The sequence below is a fragment of the Rhinopithecus bieti genome, unplaced genomic scaffold (assembly GCF_001698545.2).
Source record: "Rhinopithecus bieti isolate Rb0 unplaced genomic scaffold, ASM169854v2 scaffold_1583, whole genome shotgun sequence".
Lineage (NCBI taxonomy): Eukaryota > Metazoa > Chordata > Mammalia > Primates > Cercopithecidae > Rhinopithecus > Rhinopithecus bieti.
The window spans coordinates 2184608-2209081 of record NW_016803645.1 but is presented as its reverse complement, the minus strand read 5'-3'; the positions used below and the strand labels follow the sequence as shown (position 1 = coordinate 2209081).

General features: G+C 41.4%; 1 protein-coding gene across 5 annotated transcripts in view; it reads right to left on the bottom strand.

The window, feature by feature from the left end:
- IPCEF1 (interaction protein for cytohesin exchange factors 1) overlaps window positions 1-22116 on the bottom strand; it is a 217360-nt gene extending 195244 nt beyond the window's left edge. For 2 of the 5 annotated variants that reach the window (XM_017892162.1, XM_017892181.1), the window contains exon 1: window positions 22012-22116. The gene's annotated coding sequence lies outside the window, so the exon portion shown is untranslated. Of the gene's footprint in view, window positions 1-13529; window positions 13616-22011 lie in introns of those variants that run through there. The other 3 variants (XM_017892174.1, XM_017892184.1, XM_017892158.1) reach the window with 2 other exon arrangements.
- Between the last annotated feature and the right edge of the window lie 2358 nt (window positions 22117-24474).

Below are 24474 nucleotides of genomic sequence, written 5' to 3'. Positions count from 1 at the left end.
GGACTTCAGTGACATACCATACCACCCTTGCCCTGGGGCACTTGTTTAAAGTCACTTTGGACCATGGTTCCTGCCTGTAATCCCAGATAGTAATACACCCATTGGGGAAACTGTGGCTCAGAAGAGTTAAGTGGCCTGTCCAAGGCCACCCTTCTACTGAATGGCTAAGTTGAGGCTTGAACTTTAGGTCTCTTATGTAAGGTTTCCCCACTCTAGAACATTCTATTGCCTGACCTTCATCAATAAGTTGTCTCTGTTGATTTATCATCTAGGTAAAGTTTGAATTCAAGTCTATTGATCTTCTGCTCCCTGGTGCCTCCCAGCCTGGGTCTTCCCATGGGGCATGTATTCCTAGCCTCGCACTTGGGTGGGTTGTAGAACCCTATTCACTTGCCTTTGATGCCTTATACCAAGGCTTTCTTTATAGAATCATAGATACCAAACATACTTTAGCTAGAAGAAATTCTGACTTCATGTACTCTAACCCTGCCACTTTATGGATAGGGAACTGAGATCCAAAAGTTTCGGTGATTTTCCAAATGTGTTCATCTTGTTAGTGATAACTGTTCACAGCCTAGACTTTTACTGCTAGACTCTTTGNTCAAATAAGAAAATGTGCACACAGCAAAGAAAACAATCAACAAAGTGAAGCTACAACCTGTTCAAGGCCGGGCACGGTGGCTCATGCCTGTAATCCCAGCATTTTGGGAGGCTAAGGTGAGAGGATTGCTTGAGCCCAGGAGTTCAAGACCAGCCTGGGCAACATAGCAAGACTCTCATCTCAAAAAAATAAATAAATAAAAGAAAAAAGAGAAGATACGACCTGTTGAATGGGAGAAAATATCAGCAAACTATTTATCCAGCAAGGGACTAATATTCAGAATACCAAGGAACTCACTCAAACAACTTAACAGTAAAAAATCAAATAATCTCATTCAAAATGAGCAAAGGACATGAATAGACATTCTCAAAAGACATACAAATGACCAATAGATATATTAAAAAATACACAGCATCACTAACTTGCATTGGGGAAATACAAATCAAAACACAATGAAAGTGAAGAAAAAAAACTGCAATGAAATATCATCTCATGCCAGTTAGAATGACTATTATTTAAAAAACAAAAATAACAGATGCTGGTGAGGAGGTGGAGAAAAGGGAACACACACACTGTTGGTGGAAATGTAAATTAGTATGGCCACCGTGGAAAATAGTATGAAGATTTCTTTAAAAACTAGAAATAGAACTGCCACATGCTCCCACATTCCCACTATTAGGTACTTATCCGAAGGAAAAGAAATCAGTATATATAAGGAATACCTGTGCTTGCATGTTTACTGTAGCACTATCCACAATAGCAAAGACATGGAATCAACCTAAGTGTCCATCAGTGGACAAATGGATGAAGAAAATGTGGTGTATGTACACAATGGAATATCATTTGGCCATAAAAAAAATGAAATCTCGTCATTTGCAGCAATATGGATGGAACTGAAGGTAATTATGTTAAGTAAAATAAGCCAGGCACAGAAAGACAAATATCACAAGTTCTCACTCATATGTGGAAGCTAAAAAGGTTGATCTCATGGAGGTAGAGAATAGAATGATAGATACCAGTAACTGGGAAGGGTGTGTGTATTGGGAGGATGAAGAAAGATTGGTCAGTGGATACAAACATACAAACATACAGTTAGATAGGAGGAAGAGTTCTCTTTCTTTCTTAATTTTTTTTTGAGACCAAGGTCTCACTCTGTTACTCAGGCTGAAGTGCAGTTGCATAATCATGGCTCACTGCAGCCTCGACTTCCCAGTCTCAAGCTATCCTCCCGCCTCAGCCTCCCAGATAACTGTGACTACAAGCATGTGCCACCATGCCCTGCTTAGTTTTTTAAAAATTTTTGTTGCGACGAGGTCCCACTGTGTTGAAGCTGGTCTTGATCTCCTGGGTTCAAGTGATTCTCCCACCTCAGTGTCTCCCAAAGTGCTGAGATTACAGGCATGAGCCACCACGCCTGGCCTAGAAAGAATAAGTCTTATATTCAATAGCAGAGTAGAGTGATTACAGTTAATAACACTGTATTATATATTTCAAAATAGCTATAAGAGAGGACTTGAAATGTTCCCACCACATAGAAATGATAAATACTGGAAGTGATGGATACCCTAAGTAACCCTGACTTGATCCTCACACATTCTATGGATGTAACAAATTATCATATGTAATCCATAAATATGTACAAATATTATACATCAGTAAAAAAGAAAAAATGTGCACAAGCACACTCAATAAATTATAAAACTTCTGAGTTATAAAACTTCTGAGCCAGAGCTCAGAAGTTCCATGCGAACAGGCATTTATGATTTAGAAGGGTATTTTCCTTCTCAAAATAGAGCAAAAATTGAAAGAAAAAGGCTAGGAAAAGACTTTTGAGAAAACAGCATTCTACTTTGCCCATTCTTTAGCCATAGACACTGAGTGTGAATGTAAGTAACTTCTCTAGTCTTTCCAAGAGAAAGAGGGACTGCCTTTCCATGGAAACGTCTGAATAATAAAAAGATTGCTAAACCTGAATCTTTGTCACACTTACTCAAAGCCCAAGACCATGCAATGACATTCAGATAAGCAAAAGAATCTCTGAGTCTCTCTTTTATACCAGGAGACAAGACACAAGCTATAGGGCAGGAAAAGAGGCCAGGTCTCAGCAGCTGAATTAGCCAATGTATGTGAGTTATTGTGAAAAAAGAGACACAGCAACCAGGAAAGAGATTTGGCCACAGGCAAATTTCCGCTATTTACTGGGGAGAAGGGGGAGGGGGGAGGAACCAGGTTGGCTAGGAAGAAAAGTGTTAAGAAACAAAGCTATTTTGACCTAAGGACAAATGTGTGAACTCAGTGCTATACAATGTGAGAAGAAAACTAGTTCTGAGCAGTCTAAGCTTTGTGCCATACACAAAAGTGATCAGGCCCAGAAAGACATGAGTAGAGGACTTCAGTGACATACCATACCACCCTTGCCCTGGGGGCACTTGTTTAAAGTCACTTTGGACCATGGTTCCTGCCTGTAATCCCAGATAGTAATACACCCATTGGGGAAACTGTGGCTCAGAAGAGTTAAGTGGCCTGTCCAAGGCCACCCTTCTACTGAATGGCTAAGTTGAGGCTTGAACTTTAGGTCTCTTATGTAAGGTTTCCCCACTCTAGAACATTCTATTGCCTGACCTTCATCAATAAGTTGTCTCTGTTGATTTATCATCTAGGTAAAGTTTGAATTCAAGTCTATTGATCTTCTGCTCCCTGGTGCCTCCCAGCCTGGGTCTTCCCATGGGGCATGTATTCCTAGCCTCGCACTTGGGTGGGTTGTAGAACCCTATTCACTTGCCTTTGATGCCTTATACCAAGGCTTTCTTTATAGAATCATAGATACCAAACATACTTTAGCTAGAAGAAATTCTGACTTCATGTACTCTAACCCTGCCACTTTATGGATAGGGAACTGAGATCCAAAAAGTTTCGGTGATTTTCCAAATGTGTTCATCTTGTTAGTGATAACTGTTCACAGCCTAGACTTTTTACTGCTAGACTCTTTGTGCTGCTATATCTGGGTTAAAATGAGCACATGTTTGAAAAGAGAAGGTCTTTAAATTGTTATGAGTTACTAACGCTGATGTATGAGTTAGACAGTCACACCCTTCCAACTAAGGGTGAATTGGGATTGCCAAACTATCTGACCCATCTACCCCTTAACTCTGGGCTGGTAAATGCCTGATCTGGACCTCTAAATGTTAACTGCCCAATAACGAAAATCCCGGTATTTTCGGAGGCCAAAGGGGAAGATCACTAGAACCCAGGATTTTGAGACTGGCCTGGGCAACATGATGAAAACTTGTCTCCAAAAGATATACAAAAAATTCCAGGCATGGTGAAGCACACCTGTGGTCCCAGCTACTCAGGAGGCTGAGACAGGAGGATCGCTTGAGCCCGGGAGGTGGAGGTTGCAATGAGCTGAGACTGCAACATTGCACTCCAGCCTGAGCAACAGAGCGAGACCCTGCTTCTAAAAAATAAGAAAAATAAAATCACTTTGTTCCTGCCTAGCTGCCTCACCCATTACCTTCAAGCACAAAAAACAACGTACATTGCTGCCAACGAATAGCTTGTTATTTCAATGTAAATTATCGATAAACAATTTAGGAACTGCCTCTTCTTTTTTCCTTTAAAAACCCACCTGTAACTGCTGCTAATCAGAGTGTATATTCAGAGCAACTTGAATCTGTGCTCCTGGGGGCCATTCTCAAAATTTAGGTTAAAATAAACTCTATACTTGATCATATTTTCTGAATCTCATTATTTAATTTTGACCAATATAATTGGATACAGGTGTGTTAACCTATAAATGAGAGAGGAGAAGAGCCTAATCATTTTTTAAAAAATAAATTCAACCAAGTTCGTTTGGTTCAATCCACTGTCCATGAATTCTCAAAATAGCATAAGAACAGCAAGAGTACATTGAGTAATAATTTATTTTATTTACTTACTTTTATCTTTTTTTAATCTTTTTTTTTAATTTAGAGACTGGAACTTGCTATATTGCCCAAGCTGGTCTCAAACTCCAGGCCTCAAGCATTGCTCCCATCCAAAGTGGTAAGTGGTAGGATTACAGGCATGAGCTATTAAGCCTGGTCTTTTTTGTTTGTTTGTTTGTTTGTTTGTTTTGTTTTTTGTTTTGTTTTGTTTTTTTTTTTTTTTTTTGAGAGGTTCTGGTTCTGTTACCCAGACTGGAGTGCAGTGGTGCAATCGTAGCTCACTTCAGTCTCAAACTCCTGGGATCAAGTGATTCTTCCACACAGCCTCCTGAGTAGCTGGGACTACAAGCACACACCACCACCACATCCAGCTAATTTTAAAAACTATTTTTATAGAGATGGGGTCTCACTATGTAACCCAGACTGGTCTAGAACACTTGGGCTCAAGTGAACCACCCACCTCACCTCCTAAAGTGCTGGGATTACAGGCGTGAGCTGCCGCACCTGGCCAAGTGATAATTTAATTTCAAGCATGTTCAAGTTGTAAATAATGTCAGTAATGTGAGTGGGGGAAACCTGATAGCAAGAGGAATCTGAGTGGGGATCTAGAGTTAGATCAAGGCTGGAAAGATGGGTCCTCAACATATTGCAGAGTAGCAGTTGAAGATACTTGAGGCTAGGGAACTTCCTGAGAGAGTCTCTAGAATGAACCCTGAAAATTTGAGACAGGTCTCAGTTTATTTTGCCAAGGTTGAGGATGCATGCCCGTGACACAGCCTCAGGAAGTCTTGAAGACATCTGCCCAATGTCGTCAGGGCACAGCGTGGTTTTATAGATTTTATTTTTTAATTTATTATTATTATTATTATTACTACTGAGATGGAGTCACGCTCTGTCGCCCAGACTGGAGTGCAGTGGTGTGATCTCGGCTCCTTGCAACCTCTGCCTCCCAGGTTCGAGCAATTCTCCTGCCCCAACCTCCCTAGTAGCTGGGATTATAGGTGCATGCCAGCAACACCCAGTTAATTTTTGTATTTTTAGTACAGACGGGTTTCGCCATGTTGGCCAGGCTAGTCTCAAACTCCTAACCTCAGGTGATCTGCCCGCCTCAGCCTCCCAAAGTGCTGGGATTACAGGCTTGAGCCACTGCGCCCAGCCAGTTTTATACATTTTAGGGAGACATGAGATATCAATTAAAATGTGTGAGAACAGCCAGGCGCAGTGGCTAACGCCTGTAATCCCAGCATTTTGGAAGGCCAAGGTGGGTGGATTACCTGCGGCTGGGAGTTCGACATCAGCCTGACCAACATGGAGAAACCCCGTCTCCACTAAAAATACAAAATTAGCCAGGCGTGGTAGCGCATGCCTGTAATCCCAGCTACTCCAGAGGCTGAGGCAGGAGAATCGCTTGAATCCGGGAAGTGGAGGTTGCAGTGAGCCGAGATCACGTCATTGCACTCAGCCTGGGAAACGAGCAAAACTCCATCTCAAAAAAAAAAAACAAAAAAAACAGAAATAAATACATATATATGTATATATATGCATATTATATTTATATATTTCATTTATATATAAAGTATAGATATGTAAGAAGTACATTGGTTAGGTCCGAAAGGCGGAACAACTTGAAGCAAAGGCAGGAAGGCTCAAACTGGAGAGGGCGCTTCCAGGTCACAGATAGGTGGCAGACAAGCTGTTGTGTTGTTCTGAGTCGCTGATCAGTCTTTTCAAAGGAGGCCATCAGATATGCATTTATCACAGTCAGCAGAGGAATAACTTTAAATAGACTGGGAGGCAGGTTTGCCATAAGCAGTTTCCAGCTTGAGTTTTCCTCTTAGCTTAGTGATTGTGGGGGCCCAAGATATTTTCCTTTCACACTAGGGACAGCAACACAGGGTGCCAAGAACTAAATCAAATAAGAGCCCATAGTTAAAAGAAAAAGTTTGAGAGAGATGGAGTACAAGTCACCAGGGTGGAAGAGGCTGAAAGCCCTGGGGCTTGAAGCCTACAGAAGGGATCATTTGGGGATGGAGGTTATGATTGATATTGAAAGGAATGCTGAATCCAGAAAGATTAGCATGAGAAAGATCCTAGATTTGGCCGAAATGGAGCCTTTCAGAGCAGTCTGAACAGAGTGCAATGAACAAAACAGGCAGGAAGTTTGCCAGGCTAAATCAGTTCCGGATCCTTTAATAGAGTGTGTGAATTTCCCAAGCTTCCTCCTTTTTCATCTTTCTTCCTCCTTTGGCTTTTTTTCCTGTGTCCACTGGAAGGTTCAATGCATAAGGGAAGATAAAACTAATTGCGAAATCTATTAGATGATTAGGGAAGAAATTACTCAAACGCTAAAGTTGGAATGAACATTTATAGATTGTGTGGATGTGTTCTTCATTCCTGCTTTATCATTACCACCACTCATTCTGAGTTGATTGCATTAAACCTTAATAATTTATAATGTCTGTATGCCTTCACCTAAAAAGAAGAGTGTGATATGTAAGCCTCTAACTGCTGCCTGAGCTCCAGCTACTACCCTATTGTACTGATAACGTAAAGGAAAATTTAAATATCTCAGGACTCCCAAACCCCTTATGTCAAAGATGTTAAGCATAGAGGTTGAGTCATGCAACATCCTTTTTCAAATGAATAGCTGTTACTGGCATGCATTACCCAGACCCCCACAGAAAGGCAAAAGGCCTCAGGCATCTTTCAAGACTGTTCCCACAGATCATTTGAAGTAAATTCTTTGCTGGCCTCCCATAACCATGGACATGCCAATTATACTTTAGGTCTGCAGTCTAAGTCTGGCTCCTAAACCTGAAGTCTGTTTGATTCCATACCAATAACGTCATTACAAGCTTTTTTTCCCCAGGTACAGAACAAAGACTAGATCAATCATACCTCCACTTACCCAAAGACCTCTGCATAATTGAGTTTTCCTTTACTCCCTGTTTTTTTTTTTTTTTAATTCTATTATTCATCTTGTCTTATGTAAAATGTAGATTTCTGGACATTGACTAAAGTCTCACAAGAATGTAACCATTCCTCTTACTACCTACCCGCCCCTCTCCCTATAAGCCTTCCCCTTTTCAGGCTGGAGAGGAGTGGCATGATCATAGCTCACTACAGCCTTAACTTCTGCGACTCAAGTGATCCTCCCACCTAAGCCTCCCAAGTAGCTGGGATCACAGGCACGCACCACCACACCTGGCAATTTTTTTCATTTTTTGGAGAAATGGTGGCAGGGTGGGGGGCTGAGGAAAGGGAGGCAGGCAGGGCTGAATTTTGCTGTGTTACTCAGGCTGGTCTCAAACTCCTGGTCTCAAGTGATCCTCCTGCCTCAGCCTCCAAAAGTACTAGGATTACGGGCATGAGACACTGCATCTAGCCTCCTTCCCTCTTTAAGGAAATGTGTAAATACTAAACCTTCTAAAAGTCTCTTCAGAAAAACAGCCACAAGGCTGAGTATGGTGGCTCACGCCTGTAATGCCAGCACTTTGGGAGGCTGAGGCCAGTGGATCACTTGAGTCCAGGAGTTTAAGACCAGCCTGGGCATATGGCGAGACCCTGTCTCTACAGAAAATAACACAAGAAAACTAGTCAGGCTTGGTCGCATGTGCCTGTAGTCCCAGGTACTCAGAAGGCTGAGGCGGGAGGATCACTTGAGCCCAGGAGCTGCAGGTTACCGTGAACTGGGATCCCACCACTGCCTCCAGCTTTGGCGAAAGAGCCAGATGCTATAAAAGAAAAGAAGAAAAGAAGAAGAAGAAGAAGAGGAAGAGGAAGAGGAAGAAGAAGGGGAAGAAGAAGAGGAGGAGGAGGAGGAGGAGGGGAGAAGAAGGAGGAGGAGGAGGAAAGAAAAGAAAGAAGAAAAGGCGAAGCGAAGGAAGGAAGGAAGAAGGAAAGGAAGGAAGGAAGGAAGGAAGGAAGGAAGGAAGGAAGGAAAAAGAAAGAAAGAAAGAAAGAAAGAAAGAAAGAAAGAAAGAAAGAAAGAAAGAAAGAGAAAGAAAGAAAGAAAGAAAGAAAGAAAGAAAGAAAGAAAAAGAAAAAGAGAAAGAAAAAGAAAGAGAAAGAAAGAAAGGAAGGAAGGAAGGAAGGAAGGAAGGAAGGAAGGAAGGAAGGAAGGAAGGAAGGAAGGAAAGACAGCCACAGATGTGTTTATGGCTCAAGTTTTTCCCAGAAACGCCCTAAAGCTGGCCTAATAAACCTCGATTCATTGAGCCCCTTGCCTCAGTCACTCATTTCAGTTATCATAATATTTTCTCAAAGCCACTGCATCTTTTTGCTTTTTGTTGAGCATTATGTCATGTGCTTCTAGGGACACAAAAGGAAATAAGTGAAATAAGAAGAAAAGAAGAAATTTCCTTTTCCTCCTATTCAATTAGTAGAAAGAAGATGTTAAAAGATTTAACATCATGCTTTGCCCACAAAACTCAGGAAAGTGCCATTTTATTAGGTGAAATACAAATGTATGAAAACTCTCCCTATCAGCAGACATCCAAAATGCTCCATTTCCCTGGGAAAGCTTTTCCTCCCCAAGTCACCTCACTTCCCACCATTTCTCTATGCTGATCAGAGAAGTCTCAGGGGCCTCAACCTATCAACCAGCCTTCTTTCCTCTGCCAATCTGACCCAATTATGCACTCACTCTGTCTCTAAAATTACTCACATTGACCCGGGTGTGCTGTGACTGCTGTAGGAGTTATTAAGAAATTATCTTAGGCAGATAGAGAGGAAAAGGGGTCCTTGGAACATTTTCTTCCCTTGTAAAGCAGCTCCAGAAACGTTTCTTGTCTAGCAGGAAAGCCTTGGCTCTTAGAACTGGGTTGGTAATCTTTGATATGCAAATGCGGGCCATTAGAAACTGGGTCCAACCAGCCTGGAAATTCCCACGACTGCCCTCTTGCCCTTGCCCAGATGTGTGCCTGGCAGCATGGGCACCCCTACATATCCCCAAGTGTGCAGAACATCATGGCGCCCTGTATTTGCATATTAAAAGACTAAGGTGGGAGGGCCAGTTTTTTTGCAGGCTTCATGAATGACATGCCTAGTCAAACCAATCCCCTGAGCCCTGTGCAAATCAGACACCGCCCCCTCCAGCCTCCTCATAAAACTGGCTGTTTTCCACCACACTCGGAGTCTCCTCTCGGCTTTGGAGCCGTCCTCCCTCTGTGTCTGTACACGGGAGATTCTTCTTTCTTTCGTCTCCCTTATCTCTTGCCTATTAAATGTTCTGCTTCTTAAAACCACTCCACATGTGTCCATATCGTTTTATCTAATTCACGTAAGTCAAGATCCCTGGTGTTCCTCCCCTCAGCGGAGCCATATCATGAGGACGTCACTGTCCTTTCATGTCCTGGTTTTGTGCTTTTCTTCCGTCTGTATATCCAGTAAATCATTATCACCAAAGATACTTACATCCTGTTTTCAACTGAAAATCTCATTCAAACACATTCTCTCATAGAGGCCCCAATGACTTTGGGGCATGTAAAGATATGAGGCTGCCCGTTTCACAAATGGAGAAACTAAGACATGAAGAAAACCCCATGTTCACGGGTTTAGCAACTGGCAGCATAAAGGTCTTCCCTCCGGGATCCAGGATTCTTCCTGGTATAGGAGTGACCAATATGCTGGAGCACGAATCCCAAGTACCATTACAGATGGCACCCGGGGAGAGCTCTGAGCCTACATTTTCCTACTGACTTTCATGGTTATCTCTCTTCTCCCCTCACCTGAAACTTTCCCCTTTTTTCTGAACAGAACAGAAGTTGTTACTCAACTTTTTTCTCCACCGTTACAGGCTCCTGGATCACGCTCTCTCTAACGTTTAGCATACTTATTCTCTACACTGTTCACCATGACAATCACATGTCACTTTGGGTCTTTTTTGTTGTTGTTGCTCTTTTTTGAGACAGGGTTTCACTCTGTCACCCAGCCTGGCATGCAGTGGTGCAATCTCCTCTTCCTGGCTTCAAGCAATCCTCCTACACGCCATCACACCCAGCTAATTTTAATACTTTTTGTAGAGACAGGGTTTCACCGTGTTGCCCAGGCTGGTCTCAAACTCCTGACCTCAGGTGATCCACCCGCCTTGGCCTCCCAAAGTGCTGGGATTACAGGCGTGAGCCACCGCACCCGGTCGGTTCTTTTATTTACTGTTTCATGTGTGTGTTTTGTTGTCACTGTAAATTAGCAAGATATTTGTAGTAACTATTATTTTCTAGTATTCATTTTATATTCTTCATAATGCCTAATACAGAGAAAATTTTACACAAATATTTGCTGAATCGGGATGAATGTCTCAGGGGACTGAACAGAAATTCTAGGCTTAAGACATTATCTTTCTTACAGTCAGATAACTCAAAAATTTTACATGCGTGATGATATGACAAGCTTAAAATCACATGGAGATCAGAGCCCTACTAGTCTCCAGGACCATGAAACACCAAAATAAAATTGCAAAAAACAATGCAAGCCAATTGAGAATAATCCACTTTCTCATCTCTCATATGGATTATGAGAATAATCCATAGCTGCTGCCACCTGCTATGACACCTCCCAAAACATGCCTCAACCACTTTTTGTTCTTTCATTAACTTCTGCTTTCTTTTGTTTTACATGACTGCTCACCATTTTTTGGTTGAAAATGTCTTAGATTTGTCAATTCTTCAGTATTTAATAATTCTGAATATCTGAGCTTTCCTATGGGCAGTTATCATGAAGAAAGAAATCTCTTCATCTATCCATTCAAAAACTTTGGCTACTGTACCCCATATGGTAAATCTTTGTATCTAAAATATACGATGTGTTAGGAATATGACTTTAATATATTAAAATACACTTGTATCTCTTTTTTTGTAAATACACACTTCTTTTGTGAGATGGGGTCTCACTCTGTCACCCAGGTTGGAGTGTAGTGGTGCCAAGTAATCCTCCCAATTCAGCCTCCCAAGTAGCTGAAACCACAGGCATGCGCCACCACGCTTGGCTAATTTTTTGTATACTTTTTGGTAGAGACAGGGTTCCACCATGTTTCCCAGGCTGGTGTCAAACTCCTGAGCTCATGCCCTCTGCCCACCTCAGTGTCCCAAAGTGCTGGGATTACAGGTGTGAGCCACTGCACCTGGCCTCACATGTACATTTTAAAAGCAAAACATTGAAAATTTTACATCAAAATGTTAACTATAATTATTTCAAGGTTATTGGATCATGAAAAGTATTTATCTTTTCCTTGCTTATCTGTGTCATTGGCAATAAAATGCATTCTATGTGTACTAAGGAAAATAATTATTTTAAAATTTAAGCTCTAGATATCAAGAAAGTGGATAACACATTTTACTATGAGGTTGAATTCAAAGTGTTTGCCTAAAGAGATTATTTCTTCTCTCCTTTTTTCTAATTTAGCATATGCTAATCTTTTCTTTCATTCAAGAACTTTTTCTAGTTGTATAATAATTAGAAAGAATGCATGGACTATCTGTGTTAGTCCATTCTCATGCTGCTCTGAAGAAATACCTGAGACTCGGTAATGTATAAAGGAAAAAGGTTTAATTGACTCACAGTTCCGCATGGCCAGGGAGGCCTCAAGAAACTTACAATCATGGTGGAAGGGGAAGCAAACATGTCCTTCTTCACGCAGCGGCATGAGAGAGAAGTGCAGAGCAAAGCAGGGGAAAACCTCTTATAAAACCATCAGATCTCGTGAGAACTCACTCACTATCATGAGAACAACGTGAGGAACTGCCCCCATGGTCTAATCACCTCCCACAAGTTCCCTCCCCCAACACATGGGGATTACAATTCGGATTACAGTTTAAGATAAGATTTGGGTGGTCAGACTGTATCCCTATCCAAGCACATCCTCTCAAAACTCTGCCTTCCTATGTTTTAATCTCTGTTTTCTTCCCCTTTTCAATCTAAATTATTAGAAACAATGCTCCATCACCCTCAACCCCAACTCTCCTCAGCTTTGATCTGGAAGTGTCTTTGGGAATGAGATTTTCCTCAAGGTTCAGGCAAATCTGGGCTGAGCACTCCTAAAATCATTATTCACCCAAACAAGCTTGCTCTGGCCTCACTGGGGTTGGATTACACACATTCTCAGCTCCAGGAATGGAGACAAAGGTGGACAAGCACAAAACAACCTTATCCAAAAATAAGAAATTATGTAGCATCCTTTTCCTTATATTATAATACATTCCCTCAGGGCGGCTATATACTGGACTCTCAGGTCAAACACGCCTAGGCTCAAATTCGGACCCCAGAGTCAAACTATTGGGGTTGGAACACTGACTGTACTATTTCTGGGTGACCTCGAGCCAGGTTTGAAGTTCTCTGAACCTGTGTTTTCTCATCAGAAAAAGGGAAGTAGTTAATAATAACAGCACTTCCTAGAGCTATTTGATTTAAAAAAATAGATAATGAATGTAAGGCCTTTAACACGGTCCCTTGCAAACAGCAAGAGGACAGTATATATTACCTCCATGTGCCACACAGCCAGTGAGGCTGGGGAAGGCCTGCATGGCCTGTTGAAGGAGCTGCAATTATTAGTTGGTGCAAAAGTAGTTGCAGGTTTTGCCATTAAAAACTACTTTTCACCAACCTATAGAAAGAAGGAGTCCTCTTGGACTCTATTTTCTGCCTTCCTCTAAGGCTCACATCAGTGACTTCTACTGCCCAGAAAGTTCCAGGCATTGCCTAGAATGTTTCACGGGCCAGGAGCATCCATCCATTGGCAAAAGGCCACTTCCACAATGATAAGAAACGTGAGCTTGTGGGGAGTAAACAGTGGTTTGGTGCTCAATCCCTGAAGTCCACTGAGATTGACGGAGGAATCGCTTGCCAACTTGCTCCCAATGCACGGAACACAAAGAGGATGCAACGCAAGGTGGAAATTACTACACCCCATGTCTAGGACCCTGTGACTACAGCTAATGCCAACTTGAAAGCAAAGTCACTTCAAGGCAATCTGGAGTCGCTGAGCCTTCATTACTCAGCTCACTTACTGTGTTTTGGTGACTTGGTGTCTCTCTCCCCGTGCTGGTTTCTCAGCTCAGAATATCTGGGACTCCAGCGTTCCTCTCAAAGCAACTAATTTGTACATAACTTTGGAATGTTTGTGAATGTTCACAAAATAAAACTAGTACTCAAGTGCCTGGCTCAAACCTTGTTTGACAGTCCCTCCCTCAAGTCCCCATTACCTACGCAAAAGCTGCTCCAGTTGATTAATCAAGTTGAAAATCTAAGTGCAGAAAACGCTGGTAACTGTGTTCCAGAGTAAAATCCAGCTCTAACTGGAAAACTGTGACCGTATTTGACCAAGAGAGTTCAAGTTCAGACACTTCTCTTTGACAGACTGGCTATAACTGAGTCTAACCAAGAGACAATACTAATTCATACGATTCCAGGGGAATTTCAAAGGTGATCTTGTCTGTTTAATTGTAATGAAATACCTGGCACGTTATGTGGAAAATATTAAGTACTCAATAAGTATTTGGTGAATGTTGAATATTTGTAAGTGAGTCCTTATCATATTATATGGTTAGCATTCACAACCACTAGTAAGAACAACTCCTTGACTATTTTTTATCAGGATAGAAAAAGAGGTTGGGATTTGTGACTTAACAAGGAACCAGAAAATAAGGTCCTTAATATCATTTGGACCTTCAGGCTTTTAATTGGTGGAAAGAACAAAGTTGTTACAAATGACTTGCACTTCCAGTGAATAAATGCAATGTTCCTGCTGCAATCATTTAATCTGCTAGAATAGCAGGATCTTCAAACATGTTCAAGAAATTGTTGAGATTATATATATTCTCATCAGTCCATAAAACTATTACAGATTTACCCAATAGTGTGCTGTAGTCTGAGCTATTCAAACAGAATAATCATAAACAAGTAGCCTAAAACATATGGTTTTCATGTTTATAACTGTTTGCTTAGTTTTTCAAATAATTACTGATTTTCTCCTTAAAACATAACTTTGTATAAGTACAGCTTATCTTTGGATAAACTGTGACACTTTACATAGAATTATATTCTGTAGGAGTGAATAATGTTAAATTAAGTTTCCTGGGAAGTGTTTTGGTTGGTTTCATCTTTTTTCCTTTCTCAGAGGTTTGTATTATTCTATCTTATTATTATTATTATTATTATTATTGAAACAGGGTCATTGTCTGTCACCCTGGAAGGAATGCAGTGGTATGGTCATCGCTCACTGCAACCTCAGTATCCTGGTCTCAAGTGATCCTCCTGCCTCCATCTCCTGAGCAGCTGAGACTACAGGCATGCTCTCCCACACTTAGCTAATTTTTGTTTTGTTTTGTTTTGTTTTGTTTTTAGTATAGACAAGGTCTTGCTGTATGCTGCTTGGGCTGATCTCAAACTCCTGAGCTCAAGTGATCTTTTCACCTCAGCCTCCCAAAGTGGTGGGTCGAATTCCTGGTTTCAAGTGATCCTCACACCTCAGCCTCCCAAAGTGCTGGGATTACAGGCGTGAGCCACTGTGCCTGGCCTATTTTCCTGTTTTAGACTAAGGTTCAGTCTCTATTAATATATGTACATTTGCTTATAAGTAGTTAAATGTTCTATTCCTCTCTGGCATTAGAGATCAGTGCATAAAACTCCTAAGAATGCAGTCTCCTTCACAATAGTCAGGAAAAAAAGAACTTCTACCCTGCCCAAATTTGAAAAAATCTATCTGGTCACAGGTTTCTATTGCATGTTTAGAAAAGATTATATAAAATTAACAAGTCTAACAAAAATTAAATATGGATCAATTAAGAGAAGGAGAAAAAAGATATTTTTAGTTTTGCACAGATTAAATGAATTAGCTTCCTATAATGATATTTACCTGTTAAAAGAATGTTGTTCTGCTAGGGATAATCATGTAATAGGAATCAGGGCAATTCAAATTCTGCTGAAAAGGGGATTTAAGAGATTCTTAGGTCACAGAGAAACTCAAGAATATGCTGGAAATCATGGCTATTTATGCTGTCATTAAAGTACTTATGCAGGTACCAGCCTAAATTTATGGATCAAAGTGATCAACAATTACAGATGAACCACTAAAATGATATAACATCCATTTATTGAGAAGTTTCCACTTGCTATACACTTAGATTGCAGCCTTAGATTTTACATGTGGATCAAAGTTCCATCACATTGCATCATTTTCAGAATATTTGAACTTTTCTTTCAATAGAAACTGAGGTAAGTAAATATCACCCCAAATAGACACTAATGTTCCATATCTAACAAGTAACCAAATTGTCATGATAATCTGGGATCACTATCTAGACTCCATTTATGAAAGGAAGTCGTTTTATAGATTTCACAATAGCCTGATTTTCATTTTGTAAATGTGTCTCATTGTTGAGTGTCTTTATTTACTCCCATTCAATGATGAAGTGACTCTACTGTTTGAGACCCAATGCCACAAGTTAACTTCATAGAAATGAGTCATGTTCAATTTGGCCCCTAGAAGTGCTTGCCAGCAATACAGATGAGTTTATTACTAGCACTTAAAATTGCTTTCATTATTTACCTCCTGTATTAGCTTCCAAGAAGGGCTCCATTGGTTTATAATATTTTTGTTTTCTTCTAAGTATATATATTTACTTTCATTTGGCCCATACATCAAAGCAATTGGTTAGTTTTTTTTATTTTTTCAGAGACAGAGTCTCACTCTGTTGCCCAGGCTGTACAGCCGTGGCATGATCATAGCTCACTGCAGCTTCAAACTCCTATGCTCAAGGGATCCTTCTGCCTCAGCCTCCTGAGCAGCTGGGATTACAGGCCCACACATCACCACACCTGGCCACATTTCTTATTTTTGTAGAGATGGGATCTTGCTTTATTGCCCAGTCTGGTCTTCAGCTCCTAGCCTCAAGCGATCCTCCCACCTCGGCTTCACGAAGTGCTAGGATTACAGGCATCAACCACCACACCTGGCCTGGTTTGGTATTTTTTATCTCAGCTTTTATAGATGAGAAAACTCAAGCGTGGAGAAGTTAAATGCTTGCTTATAGCACAAAACTATTATATACCACAGGCAGGACACTCAGGTCTCCTAACCTTTTGATATGTGGTGTTCCCACTAAAAAAATTGAGCCTAATAGAAGGCCCCATCAATATGGGTCCAACAATACTCAAAATGGAAATTGGATATTTTTTAAATTAGATTGGGTACGGTTATGAAAGAGCAGCATGAGGGATCCTCGTGGTGATGGAACAGTCACATATCTTGACTGTGGTTGTGAACTACCGAGGGATGGTTCTGAGGTCCCCCCAGTCCCCTTTTGCTCCCTGCTGGCTGGAAGCATTTCATACATGGTACCACCTGGCTGCCTAAGAAGACAATCACGGATGTGCAGTCATGCCAAGGCACAGACAGTTTCCTGGAAAAAAAGAACAACTCCTTTCCACTACCTCCTCCCTAAGAAAGTAGAAAAGAATTTCACTTGGACGGTTTTAAAGTAGAGAGCAAATCTGCTCTGCTCAGACTCGCCCTTGGTGTCAAATCACTATTTATGTAACAAAAACTTTAACATAAATGAAAACAATGTAATGTGTAGAATGGTAGTTAGGCCACAGGCTCAGAGACACAAAGATCTGGGTTTGAATCCCTCTCTCCTGCCTATTGTGGTGGTTTGAGGCAGAGGACTTTACCTCTCTAAGCTTCAATTTCATGGAGATAACAATAGTACTATTTCCCAGAACTGTTTTAAGAAGTGGCTGAAATAGCATAAAAAGGAACGAGATCATGTCCTTTGCAGGGACACGGATGGAGCTTGAAGCCATTATCCTCAGCAAACTAACGCAGGAACAGGAAACCAAATACCGCAGTTCTCACTTACAAGTGGGAGCTGAACAATGAGAACACATAGACACAGGGAGGGGAAAAGCACACACTGAGGCCTGTGGGGGTGGGGGGAGAGGGAGGGCATCGGGAATAGCTGATGGATGCTGGGCTTAATACCTAGATGTTTGGTTGATTTATGCAGCAAATCACCATGGCACACATTTACCTATGTAACAAGCCTGCATATCCTGCACATGTACACTGGAACTTAAAAGTTGAAGAAAGAAAAAGAAATTGTAAATGTAAATGTAAACTAAAAGGTAAAAATAAAAGTGCAGATCACAGCGTCTGGAACCTACCAAGCGCTCAGTAATATCATTGGTTTTTATTCAGCACTCCACATATGAAATATTCAGAAAATGCTGTAGACTCTGTCAGGAATCCTATCATGCTGCCATTTCTATTTCGACGCCTAGTGCATGCTGGGTTTTTGTTTCTTTGATTAATTCTTTCATTTCTAACTTGACTTAGTTTTCCTTGATGATCTGGTCATTCTTTATGCAGACTTCTTTTGAAAGACTCATCCACATTCTAGTAACTTTGGGCTGAGTTTAAGCTGGCTCACTTTTCACCTTTCAGCTGCTTCTGTGTCAATCCCTGTGTCAGTCTAGGAGGCCTGTCTTTGCTCACATTTGTTCAGCCCTTTGCCTTTTTGTCTGCCAACTATCTCTCCTTTCTAAGGCAAAGATTGATTCTAAGACAGAGGCAGAAGATTCTTTTAAATGCCTACAAGCCAAAATATTTTATTTTGCTTACGTCCCTGATAAGGGACTCCATGGTGACCTGCTGGCCCTGTGAGATGGCAGGGCCAAGATTCTAACAACAGGAATAATAATTCTTGACTCTACAAAATAACCTGTGACTCTACAAAAATGTTTTCATGACCTCTCCCTATGCGTACCAAGATGATAAAGATATGGCAACATTCCCTAAAAAATGAATTACAATTATACTGGGAGATTTAAATTGAACTTAGAATTAGTAACTGACGAATTGACTATTGAATTTTTTAGGAAATCATCAAACTCAGGTTTAGACGCAGTTATAAATCATTCAGAGAAAATAACCCATTTTCAGGTCATTCTAGGAATTAATCAGACCAGCCAGCCCCAGTGGGACCATGTTTCCTTTTTCTCACTTCAGAGTTGACACATGATTCTGCACCAGGCTTACTGTCAAAGGGGATTCCCCTACAAAGACTAAATAACATGAATTTTAAGTGTCATTTCTTAGACTGCAATGAACCATGAACTTTAGCACACTATAACTAAAACATTGCTTTTGTTGTCCTGTTGGTGGAAGACTTAAGGAGGGTTAAATTTTTGTCCATTTCTTTTTTTTTTTTTAGATGAAGTCTCCCTCATTGACCAAGCTGGAGTGCAGCTGCGTGATCTCGGCTCACCGCACCTCCCGGATTCAAGCGATTCTCATGCCTAACCTCTTGAGCAGCTGGGATTACAGGCGCCTGCCACCATGCCCAGCTAATTTTTATATTTTTAGTAGAAACAGGGTTTCGCCATGTTGGTCAGACTGGTTCTGAACTCCTGACCTCAGGTGATCTGCCTGCCTTGGCCTCCCACAGTCCTGGGATGACAGGCGTGAGCCACCGCACCGGGCTTGTTTATTTTCTTTCAACATTTGTTTTATTTTCATATTACTAAAATAGTTCAGGTATGTTCCACTAATGAAAAATCTGCAGAAAAAATAGAGTACAAAGTACAAAGAAAGAAAAATCATGAGCTCTCCAGCCTGGGCGACAGAGCAAGACTCCGTCTCAAAAAAAAAAAGAAAAGAAAAGAAAATCATGAGCTATAAGTCCACTGTTCATATATTAACATTTTAACACATTTCACCCAAATCTTGCTTCTCTGCAGTATTTTACATAGTTGAAAAGTTATGTTCCTCCTTTTTTGACTTAGCATTACATCATGAGACTATTTCCATAAATATCATTTTATTGATGACATTTCTTTATATACCACCATGTATTCAACCATTCTGATAACTAGGCTTGTAACATTTATTTTAAATTAATGATTCTTTTAAAAACTCACTTTCACTTTATAAAATTCAGAAAATGCACAAAGCATAAAGAAGAAAAGACAAATTAGTGATTAAATTTTTAAGCGTGGCTGTGGCAACTTGAAAACTGATATTGATAACTGCCATTTAATGCAATGATATTTTTAACCCCCATACAACAACCCAAAAAGTCAGTAAGTTATAGTCACCACTTTATAGGTTCAGAGGTCATAGAGCTGGTGGGTTCAGAGATACAGATTTTGAACAGATATATCTGACCCCCAAACTGTGTTTTCTCTTGGCTAAATTACACTGACCTTCCCATAATTACCTCCACCATCACCTCTACCACCATCATCTCCAACCACCATCTCCACTATCTGTACTGTCACTTCTACCATCACTTCCTCAACCACCTCCACCATATCTACCATCACTTCTACCATCTATCACCTCCACCATCACCTCCAACCACCATCTCCACCACCACCTCAACCACCACCTCCACCATCTCCTCCACAACCACCTCTACCATCTCCACCGTCACTTCCACCATCACCTCCCCTACCACCACCAATTCCACCACCAAGCCCTTTATCTCCACCTCCACCTCTACCACCACGTATTGCCACCCCTTTTACTTTACTGACCTAGGGACTTTTCTGATCCCTGTTCTACACACCCTTTCTTTACACCTTCATATTCTCCTCTCCTGCTTACCTCTGACCTTTTCTAACCTTCACTTTTTAAAGTGCCTGAGTAACAGAGATAAAGCAATGGCTTTCCTACCACATTCATTTTATGAATTATCCCAGTTATTCATTCATTCAACAAATGTTTACTGAGAGCAGGCACTGTTCTGAGCACTCGGGAGCATAAGTAACTCCTCCATTTGCAGGATTCTCTTTAAGGCTGAAAAGCTTATTTTTTAGGATTTTTCTTCACACACACACACACACACACACACACACACACACACACCATTTGCTACATTAGACCTACTTCAAATTGTTAACCTGTACTTCATTTATCAGCTCGCACTGCAGAGCCTCCAAGCTGGCTGGAAAGCAGAAGTGAGCTGTTGATTCAAAAGGATACACGAGTCAAAAGGAAAGTCTCAGGCAATAGTCATGAAGTAATTTCTTATCTCTTATTGCCACAGCAAACTACCACAGGAAAGAACTTCCTATTTCCATACTCTGATGATGTATATTTGCTTAACACAGCTTGCCTGAAATAGTTCATACATGGACCCACTCCAGAAAAGACACTTGATTTATAAAAAGAGGAATGGAAGAAAATTAAAAGGTAAATTAAAGAATGAGTTCATCAACACATACACAAACTTACACCCTTTTCCTCCTTGCTTGCATGATGTGAGCAGAAAGAAATGCGTGTTCTTTCTTTTTGTGTTTTCTTCTTTATTTTATTTTATTTTGAGATGGAGTCTTGCTCTGTCGCCCAGGTTGGAGTGCAGTGGTGCAATGTAGGCTCCCTCTAACCTCCACTTCCCAGGTTCAAGCAATGCTCCTGCCTCAGCCTCCCAAGTAGCTGGGATTACAGGTGCATGCTCCCATGACCAGCTGATTTTTGTATTTTTAGTAGAGATGGGGTTTCACCATGTTGGCTAGGCTGGTCTCGAACTCCTGACCTCAGGTGATCAACCTGCCTTGGGCTCCCAAAGTACTGGGATTACAAGTGTGAGCCACCACACCCAGCCTTCTATTTCTATTTTCTTTTCTTGTCCTTTTTTTTTTTTTCCTGTGGAGATGAGGTCTCATTACGTTGCCCCCAGGCTGGTCTCAAACTCCTGACCTCAAGTGATCCTCTCACCATAGTCACCCAAAGTACTGGGATTACAGGCGTGAGCCATCGTGCCCAGCCCTCTGTTTCTATTTTCTACATAAAATAAATAACTGGATAGAAATTAGACTTTATCAAGGACAGCACTAGGAACACATAGGCCACTCAAGACTAATAAAGTCCACTGCTATAGTCAAAGATGCTTCAGGGGGTTATAATTCTGCCTGCTATAATTAAATTCTTTCACATACACCCCAGCAAAGAAAAATCAAGTGCCCCAGACACCCTTACTAAAAGCCTCTGAACCAAGAACACCTAGCCATCATTTTCATACCAGAGATATTGTGTCAAGCCCAAGACCTTTATGAAAGAGTAAAATGCCCCCCAGTTGCCTCCACGCAAAGGAAGCTCCCCGGCAAAGAACACACTTTCTCGAAAGAGGGCGGCCCCAGAGCGCTTCCCCCAATGAACTCCTCAGGACCCAAACACACGCTGAATAGTGCTTTTCTAAATCAAACCTGTGGTCTGCAGTCTAAACACCTATCAAGACAACACCCATTTAAGAAACACAAAAGCACAGTGAGTATACAACTCTCTCCTCTTTCAAAGCTTTCACAGAATTAGAGAATCTTTAGCACCTGGCTTCCCAGATTACAGAGAGCTTAGTGAATACCATATCCCCAAAGCCACATTTCTTACCTCACTACTGTAAGGAGAGTTCTAGGGTATCCATTGCTTTGCCATCTTGATCTGTCAAGCAATTACCTCTCACACATCAGCCAAGGAGTGATATTACTTACATGCAATACAAAGAGTAAATCCAAGAGTAGTCTCTTTATTTCTGGATTCTGAAGCCTCATAGTACTCTGAGGCCAAGCTTGAGGATTCTACTCAAAGCAGCCTTAGCTCTGGAGGCTCAGTCAACCCAGAACTAACATTCAAAGCTGATCAGAGAGTAAAGCTCTTTCGAAAGAAGAGGAAGTGTCATCTCCACTTCCTCAATCCTATTGCTCTTCCTTCTCATTGTTATCAAACTCTTCCTTGATGCCCATATCCAGGACAAAGTACATGTAAGGCAAGCACACCCCATCTGCCTGACTTCATTGATCACTAAGCACTGCCCCCAGTGTATTCATTTGCTGAGCACATTGGCAAAACAGTTCATAGTTCTGCTTTCCTGTTTTGGAGGCAAGAATGTTCATTTACAGGGCATGGAGGGTGAGATGATCTGCAGAGTCATTCTCAGCATTTCTGGGTGAAATGCCACTTCAACCCCTTAGGTTCAATCTTCTTTCAGATTTCCCTCTTTCCTCCTTTCCTAATCATTCCTAATGCTCTAATAAACAGAGGGTACACACACATTTGTAAAAGTATTTTAGGAGAAAAATAAGTCTTAGCCTGCCATCTTTTGCAGTACACATAGTAGAGTTTCTAACTTCAAAACTTTTCTTTCCCACACTGGAAAGGAAAATGGCAGGCTGAAAGTCAGAGATATTCCACCTCATTACAAACAAATTCCTGCCCTCCCAATCTCCCTTTCAACACCAGCTTCTTGGTTCTCCATACCTTCCTGGGAAATGAATACAGTCTCACTCTATTTATATTCTGCTCTCAAATAAATCATTAAAAATGGGCTCATGACCAGTGCAATCTTCCAAATGTGGTACCTAAATTTTAGCATGTGTATTGGTTACTTTTCACTGCTTAGCAAATTACACCAAAATTTAGTGGCTTAAAACAACAAACATCTATTATCCCATGGTATCTCTGGGTAAGGAATCCAGGCCCAGGTTAGCTGGTGGTCCAGCTAAAGATCCCCCTACAAGGTTGCAATCAAAGTGTGGGCTGGAACTGCAGTCATCTCAAGGCTCAGTGAGGGAAAGAAGCTCTTCTAAGATCGCTCATTTGGTTGTTGGTAGGATTCAGTTTCCCGGGGACGATTGGACTGGGGGTCTCAGTTCAATGCCACCTATTGCCTGGAGGCCATCCTCAGTCCCTTGCCACATGGACTCCTACTTAGGGCAGCTTCATATCATGGCAGCTAGCTTCTTAGCAAAAGCAAGCAAGAGTGCAAGAGAATGAGAGAGAGTTCAGTGAGAGCAAGATGGACATCACTTCTGTAACCTAATCTCAGAAGTGACAGTCTATCACTTTTGCCATACCCGATTTGTTAAAAGCAAGTTACTTGGTCCAATCTCCACTCAAGAGGAGGGGATTACACAAGACATAAATTCTGGGAGGCGGGGAGCAAACGGATCTTAGAAAGCTGCCTACTTGGGGGCCGGGTGCGGTGGCTCACGCCTGTAATCCCAGCACTTTGGGAGGCCGAGACGGGCGGATCACGAGGTCAGGAGATTGAGACCATCCTGGCTAACACGGTGAAACCCCGTCTCTACTAAAAAAATACAAAAAACTAGCGGGGCGAGGTGGCAGGCGCCTGTAGTCCCAGCTACTCGGGAGGCTGAGGCAGGAGAATGGCGTAAACCCGGGAGGCGGAGCTTGCAGTGAGCTGAGGTCCGGCCACTGCACTCCAGCCTGGGTGACAGAGCGAGACTCCGTCTCAAAAAAAAAAAAAAAAAAGAAAGAAAGCTACCTACTAAAGCATGTAAAACTTTTATCCAAACTCAAGTTGCATCTGTCAAACCAAATATTAACAAAAGGGAAGAATCATTTAAAGATAAAGTCATAAAATACAGTGATAATATTGAAAGAGTATCTGAAATATTAATATAATACTATAGCCCAATACTAGCCCACACTAGTCAATACCAAGATCACACTGCTCAGACCTGGGAAACTAATGACTCTTATTCTTCCATCTCCAAGAAACAGACAAATAGCATACAAGCAAAAACCTAAACTAAACTATACAACGAGAGCTGGGCAGGGTGGCTTATGTCTGGAATCCCAGCACTTTGAAGGCTGGAGGAGGGGGATCTGTTAACTTCAGGAATTTTGGACCACCCTGGGCAACATAGCAAGACCCTGTCTCTAAAAAAAAAAAAATAAATTTAAATGTTTAAAAAACAACAACTCCAAAACTAGCCTAGAATCTGGACGGTAGCTGATACAATTTCAATAAAAAGAATAACTTTTCACCTAATTACAAGATTGAGAAGGCCTCAAAGGAGACATAGCATCAAACTTTTCTGATTGGGTTTATATAGTCACCTTAAGCAGTCATCCCGTTAGGATCAGAATTCCCTGACACATGGTCTTCCTCCTCCTGCACTCAATGCGTGTGCCCCTTCCTAAGGATGGCC